We start from the raw sequence: 8,512 nt of genomic DNA on the forward strand, positions 1-8,512 counted from the left end.
ACTTCTAGGGGTTGCATCACTATCATAGGTGGTGGAGACACTGCCACTTGCTGTGCCAAATGGAACACAGAGGATAAAGTCAGCCATGTGAGCACTGGGGTGGTGCTAGTCTCGAGCTCCTGGAAGGTAATGTCCTTCCTGGAGTGGATGCTCTCAGCAATGTTTAGTATTTTCTTTCCTGCCTTTTGTTCCTGTGCACAGCCCCTAAGTCAACAAGTGTTTTCCACATCTCCATTTGGTGTTAGCGCAAGATTCAGCTAGTGGCCAAGATGCAGCACCAGGAACCCTTAAACAGTTGCACAGTATCTCAGCTCGTCTTTACTGCATTGGGATTTGTCTACGTTCTTCAAGATCCCATTTAATTTCCTTAGTGACTAAAACCATTGTGCATTGTAGAGGGCATCTATTTATATTCTGCCTGTGAACGGAAGTGAGCTGTAAAAGCTTAGCTCTCTGTAGCCTCTGGTTAGCTTTGTCACTGTTCATGACTCAGCATGGGAATACGATGAAATCCCAGCTGTAAGTTCGGAGAAGTTGATGGTCTATTAAACAATAAAGATGTCCACCGAAACTGAAAAAAAAAAATCCTCATTGCCAAGATGATGTCACTAGACGATGCTAGGACATGATGGAGGCAAACTTCTGGTGAATGTAAGTCATCGAGTTTTTGTAGGTTTGTTTTGTTTTTGCTTAATCACCCACTGATAATGCAGGAACAGATGCTAAAAACAATGACATGGGAAGTCTAGAAATGAGGTTTCGTGCATGGCTCCACAAGTCACACAGACCAAAATCATCCAACTAAGGTATCACAAATAATTTTAACAACTAGTAACCCAGTGAGTGGGTGACATGGTAATGTGACATGCCATTGCTGCCTCTTGTTTTCTATGTTTCTGTACCTTAGCCTGAGTTCAACCCACTACTTAGAGAAAAGCAGCCTGCTTAGCCTATGCAACTATTACCCTGTGAGACAAAGATCAGAGTAAACCTTCATTTTTTTAATGGTGCACTAGGGAACCTGAAGAATCATGTGAAGATGAACTACATATGACAGTGATGATTTCAATTTTAAAATCTGATTAGTGGGAATGGTGCTGCAGACCTATAATATCAACAGTTAGAAGACTGAGGCAGGAGGACTGCTGAGTTTGAGGTGATCACGAGCACACTATTCCAATCACCAGAACCAAAATGTCTTGAAATCCTATCACCTCTCACTCTCTAGAGAAACTCTTTGGGACAGAAAGTGCCACATACTTTACCCAATGAGAACTGGATGGAGGGAAATCTGACATTCCCTGCTTTTGCACGGGCTTATTTAACAGAAGGAATGCCTAGCTCTTACAAAACTATTAAGTGGCAACACAAGCATTGCAAAACACTATCATACCTTTATATTTGTTTCAAGGTAAATAATTTTGTGGACTAATAAAACCATAATTATGGTCACCAAACAGAATCTGCTGAGTCAGACTTTCTTGAGGTAAGTAATTCTAATTTGTGTTTGGGAGAAAAAAAACCTAGGTGATTCTCATTATCAGCAAAGACTGGGAAATATTGATTAATTGTTTCATTTTATGTTATATTTATCTGGGCAACCATCTAAAGTAAGAGTTATGAGGGAGATGATATGCCAATTATTACAAATGAGACAATTGATACTTAGAGGCACGTAATGTCTTCATGAAGGTCACATAGCTAAAAAGTATCATTATAGATTAATCAAGAAATGTCTTAATGGCTAAGAATATGGAAATATTAACTATCTGAACTTGATATTGTACATTAGACACATATATCAAATTATCACATAAATCAACTAGATAATAATAATAGTAATGATAACAATAATATGGATTTAGATTGAAAGCTTAAAAGCATGCATTGTCTTTGGTTTTAGATCTTCTGTACCAAAAGTTGAACTGCATCCTGTGCTGCTGGACTTATGTTTGCCAATCACAATAAAGGCTCTGATGCAACTGAACAAAAATAACTCCCTTCTCACTGAGACACTAATAAGTCCTGATGTTCTCAATCCTTGTACAGATTTCTGGAGTCCCATAGTAAGGTGACATATTTACTTACAATTTCCCACCTAAGAACTCTACTTTCCTTAGGAAGATTCCAGTCCACAGTATGAAACTTTCTTATCCAGCTTGCTAATTCTCTTCTTCCCAATCCTGCAAGAGGTTGAAATGCAAGATACAAAACTCTCAAAATCTTTAAAAAGTAGAAATAGAAAAGTGGGTGCTCTGGGAAGCCCAGGACAAATCATTTCTTTTCTCAGGCCTTTATTATTTTAGAAGAAAGGAATTAGCAGAAGGTTAAACAGTAACTGTGCAATGCATGAAACTGCAAGCCTAAAATGTATAAAATAGTGTTTGAGGACAGACTGCTTTGATTTGTGCCTTTTCTGAACTAACTACTCATTTAGGAATGTAGACAATAAGTAGCTCACTCTCTTTTTATGTGCAACTTCTCCATGCTGAGCTTCACAGGAAGCAATTTTTACATTCTATGTTTCAAGTAAAATACTGTAAACTCCAGCTAACGTCAGGGAAACTGAGATACAGATGCAAGCCCTATTGCTTTCCATAAAACAAGACAATGTGCAGAGAATAGTCATGTTCTGACCTTTTTCTATATTTATACATTTTTTTAAAATTTTAAAATAAAATATAATTATTTTTTTTTCTTTCCTATTCCTCCCTCCAGCCCTCTCCACATATTTTCCTTTCTCTCTCAAATTCATGGCTTCTGGACTCTTTTTGATAAAAGATTTTAATGTGTGTGTGTGTGTGTGTGTGTGTGTGTGCACTCAAATACATTTTAAAAATATACTCAGTGCATATAGTGTTACTTGTATAAACATGACTTTGGAGAAGACTACTTGGTATTGGATAACCAGTTGACAGACTCCTCCATGGACAAGATTATTTTCTCCCACTCTCAGCATTAATTCACTGCTTATAGTTCTTTGTCTAGGATTAGAGCCCTGTGGGATTTCTTTCTTCTTTACTCACATGTCTAGTGTGTCATCCTTTCTCAGGTCATGTTAAGGTAACCGTATCATGAAGACTTCACGTATGTAGGTTTTCTGGCATTTTGAGAAAACACAAATCCACAGTCGACTTTTGGTTCTCCTGACACTTACAGCCTGCCTAACCCCTCTTTTGACATGTTTCCTGAGTCTCAGGTGCAGGAGTTGTGCTGTAGAGATTGGTCAATTGAAGATATTTCTGCACAAACATATCTGTGTGTGTCTATAATTTTTCATGTTTGACTTTTATTTCTTTACAAAACAAGCCTTTTAGTGCCATCTCAAATAACTTAAAAATTCCAATTCTTAAAATGGATAGATATTTCAAAAAAAGTGTATTAAATAACTATAAGCTAAAAACAGAATACAATTTTATATAAAGCAAAAGAAAATGAGAAAGGTAATAGATAGATGTGTAAGATTTATGACATAAGGGAATCTCAGTGAGTCAGATCAAATGACCAAAACCAACAGAATGAAATATTGACTATCTTGCAAGTCTACATTTGGGTGGTTGCTCAGCAGATCTATAAATATCGGACAAGTACTGCCATGGCCTTTGTTCAATCAAAATATTGAAAGTGTACTATTTGTTAGATGCTATTTTAAGCTCTTGGGGTATAGTCATTAATGTTTATAAGAACTTGTATTTTATCATATAGATGAGAAATGCTATAAACATACAGAAGTGAATTTTAGGAACTAAATATATGAATTGTAATAAAAACTAAAGTATTCATATGCCAAATGACTGAAAGGTCTCCTTTACTTGGAGTAACTAGGAACCAGGACACTTTGATGAGGAAGTAATATTTACATTGAACTCCAAATATTAAACAGGCAGTTATGCAAACATATAAAATGAAAATAATAGTCTAAAATAATCAGAAAATTCTTTTTAATTCTAAGGCAGAGATGGAAAATTTACTGTGTTTGAAAATTAGAAATAATGTCAATGAAAAGCTAGACATGGTAGCTTAAATGAGAATGGCCTCATATGCTCATATATTTGAATAGTTGGTCCCCTGTTGATGTAACTATTTGAATAGGATTAGAAGGTGTGGCCCTCTTGGAGGACTTGTAGCATTAGAAATGATCTCTGAGATTTCAAAAAGCTATGTATTAGCTGAAAGATACTGAATTATAGAAAAACTGCTGAATTAGTTCAACTATTACTTCAAAAATGTTCTAACATCAGAATGAAAGACAGTGAATGAGTTGCATTGGGGTACAAGACTATGGGTTCCATCAATATTAATAAAGATCTGATCTGAGTAAGAGAAGCTTCCATACAACTCAAGGAAGGCAGAGGCACAGAAAGACAGCATAAGAGATGATACAGAAAGCTGATGTTCCTACCATGGAAACAGCTTAACAAACCAGCTGAAGAAGTACAGATCATTCAACAGACTAGAAGACTAAAAACCTTCATGTAGGAATGGGCATTTGCTGAAGGATAGATGATCAGGACTTCAGTTATAAGGACTCATTACATAAATGGCTGAGTGGATCTTTATAAGAAAATTCAGACTATTAACTTCATGAGATTAATAATTGTTTCTCTTGTAAACGTTAAACTGTGTACTGATTTTAGCTTAAACTGAAAGGGAGAAGATGCAGAGGAATTTTAATCCAATGACATAGCTACTCTGGCTGGAATACAGACACACCCTTTAATCTTAAATAATGAAGATGAAGTTAGTTTGTGGAGGGAAACAGCCATGTTTGAAAGTGGCATCTAATTGAGAGGGAAACAAAGTGACAATCAGAAAAAGATTGACAGAATGAGACAGAGACACTATATGCCCAACTCATGAGAGTAGACAGGAACAAGAAGTTATTTAAGGCCCGTGAAGGAAGAGAGTGTCAGCTAGAGGGTAGTCAGTCAGTTCAGTTTGGTTCAGTTCAGTCAGTTAGGAGTCAGTGCTGTAAGTGCAGTATAGTGGACTTAAGTTCCTTTTTGAGTTTAGACAATTCAGTACATGTATTTAGGGGCATTTGAAGACAGAGAATAAGAAGGATCCAGGAGATTAGAACAAATTGCCAAAGTTTGTTAGTTTGAAACCAAGCAGAGCAATTCAGTGAGAAGCTGAGAGAAGTCAGATTGAATCAGTCAACTTCAAGGGAGTTTTGGCCAGAACAGCTGAGTTGAACCAGCCAGCCAGAGTTCTGAAAGAACTAGAAAGGATGAACTTGTTCAGACAAGTACATAAAGCCAGGAGAACAAACATATCTACATCATACAATTTCCAGTATCTCGGTCTCATGGTTGTGATCAAGATATAAGCTCTCAGCTGTTTCTTTCCTTCTGCCATAGTGGACTCTAACCCTCTGATTGCTAAATTGATTACTGTCTTTTATGATTTACTTTGGTAATGGTATTTTATCATATCAATATGTTTGCATCAAAGATAAGAATGTATATACATACTTATTGATAGCTCATGGGAGTCAATAATATTTTCTTCTAAATATAACAAAACACTATAACATAGTGATATGCTAAATATATCTGTACCAACATACTTTTTAAATTATCACTGTATCTGTTTTGTGAAAAGTGATCTAAAAGCAAATGAAAGGTGTTATGATTTGAATATGCTTAGTCAGGGAGTGGTGGTGTGGCCTTGTTGAAGTAGGTGTGTCACTGTGTATATGGATTTAAGACCCTTGTCCTAGCTGCTGTGAAGTCAGTATTCTACTAGCATCCTTCAGATGAAGATATAGAACTCTCAGCTCCTCCTGCACCATGCCTGCCTGAGTGTTGCCATGTTCCCCCTTAATGATAATGGATTGAACCTCTGAATCTGTAAGCCATCCCCAATTAAAGGTTGTCCTTACAATAGTTGTCTTAGTCATGGTGTCTGTTCACAACAGTAAAACCCTAACTAAGACACATGGTAATATAAAAAGAGAATCCATAATAACAAAGGCTTCTGGAACTGTAATGAGCTCCAAGACAGTAGGAGAAGGCTGGATGTGGCCTATACATTGGCAGGACAATTAAGACTAAACTAATAGATTTGCTCTAGAATAAGAAAGAAATAAAGAAGCACCAAAAATTAATAGACTCTTAGATTAATAGACTGAGCCCCTCTTTAAATTTGTAGTCCTGTTTCCTGAGGTGACAAAATGCTAGAACAGATCAAGCTGCAAGCGTTATAATTAATAGACCTGTTCTGCCATATTTAGTCTTAGATACATACCTAGGAAACAGTCCAAGACAGTCAGTCAGCTTTGTTAACTGCCTTATTCAATTTCCATGCAGTAAATGTTCAGATGATCTTAAAAGATAATGGAAGAAAAATAGTATCTGAAGCAACTGTCACAATCTATACATGCACGTATCCACTTACAGAGCATAAATAAAGAAGATTACAGGCAAAAGGATAAAGGCCAGAGTCCTGATCCACTTTATGTATTGTGTAACTACCATGGAGTTATGAAATAGTATTTACAAAATTAAGCTAGTAAAATGTGAAGAAGCCCAGAATAATATAATTACGTAAAAGTAAAAGAAATAGTACCTTAGGATTGCTGAAATAATGTATCACATTAAATATTACCAGTAGCACTTGGTAACATTACAGAAAACTATAATTATCTAGAATCTAAATATCCTCCAAATGCTTTATAGTGAAATCTTGGACATCAGGGTTTTGCTAAAAGATGGCAGAACCTTTATGCCATGAATTTTGGTGGGAGGAAGTTAGGCCATTGAGCATTGATACAACTGAGAGTGATTTGGTAGTGGTTTTGCCTTCCTCTTTTGCTCCATAATAATGTTCTCAGGTTAAAGTAATAGTAATAATAATAATAATAATAATAATAATAATAATAATAATAATAAAATAAGCCAAGCCAGGCAGTGGTGGCACACGTCTTTAATCCCAGCACTTGGGAGGCAGAGGCAGGCAGATTTCTGAGTTCAAGGCCAGCCTGTTCTACAGAGTGAGTTCCAGGACAGACAGGGCTACACAGAGAAACCCTGCCTTGAAAACCTCCCCCTCCCCCCCAAAAAAAGAATGTTCTCAGGTGAGCAGCTCTTCTCAGAGCGTGCTCAGTGCTACCATGTTCTGCCTTGTCCAGGCTACAAATCAAGGAACCAGCTAACAATGATCAGTAGCTTTTGATGCTATAAGCAAAAGTCAATATTTCTTCCTTTTTAATGTATTGTCTCAACCATGATATCTCACAATAGTGGAAAGCTAAGATCGAACTATAGACCATAATATGGTGCATAATGGTGACCTTGTTCAGAGCAATGATGTTAAAACTGTAACTACCAAAAATAGGAAATGAGATGTGTAGTGAACATATGAAAAAACCCTACAAAGTTAAGGAACTGCTACTATGATTTTTTTCCTATGAAATCTGGGCAGAATAATAAAGTTCTAACTTCAAGTTTACATGAAAATCAGAGACGATATTTTAATGTGTTTTGAGAAGACTAACAAAGAATGGTTACTTGGAAAATAAATTATTTAATGGTACAAATTAAACTTTTAAGATGCTAATAATGGATGGAATTTGTGGCAGAAATAAACTTGGACTTAAGCTGCACAATTATTTTTACTATAGTATACGAAGCCACAATAAAGAAAACTATAACAATAGAACCATTATAATTGGGTGTGTATTTTGCTGAAGCTGAAGTAATTCTCATTTAAGTTCATTTACTCTATTCAAGGTCATTAGTATGTGAGTAGTAGGCACTGAAAATTTAAGGTAAAGACATGGATTGTCACTTTGCAAAGTGGCTAAGCTAATTTAATAGGAGAGTTTAGCAAGATTGTCTGTCAATGTGGAGATTTATTTTAATACTCTGGACATAAATTTAAAACCAGTCCAATCAATGACGCTTCCTTGAGTGCTATTGCTGAGGCATTCATTCATAGATATAAAAGATTTTTGAGTTGTTCTAAAGGTAGAGGATATTCCAGCTGAACAGAATCAAGAGATGAGGATGGGATTATACGGTTTGGAAGTTTCAGAAATAGAGCTAAAAGATAAAGACCTTTGAGGAAATGAAGATATGGCACAAGTAGAGTATGGTTTTAGGATAAACAGACTACAGAATCTCATGAAGCTGAAGAATTACTGGAGAAAATATTGGTACTAATAACTGAAGAGAAGGAGTTGATAATCCATGACAGAAATATCTGAATGATCATTTTTAGAGTCTTATGTATTATACAGTCAATGAAAAGTTATAGATCGTATAATTGTGTGGCCCACTTGGTTTGAAATAAAACTTTGGAAACAAATAGGTCAAGGTTCTGGGATTGTGGTCGTTATAGGGATTGTGAAATCCCATGGATAGTAGTGAAAGAGTGGGGGCTAAAATACATCTCATGAGTTCAATTTAAGAAAGAAAACTAACTTCCCATTTGCAGAGAAAAGATGAATGTTCTTCAAATGGCCTCAGTGATTGGAAGCATACCTCAATAGTGTGGAGTGTAGTAACTG

This window comes from Mastomys coucha, unplaced genomic scaffold (assembly GCF_008632895.1).
Source record: "Mastomys coucha isolate ucsf_1 unplaced genomic scaffold, UCSF_Mcou_1 pScaffold22, whole genome shotgun sequence".
NCBI lineage: Eukaryota > Metazoa > Chordata > Mammalia > Rodentia > Muridae > Mastomys > Mastomys coucha.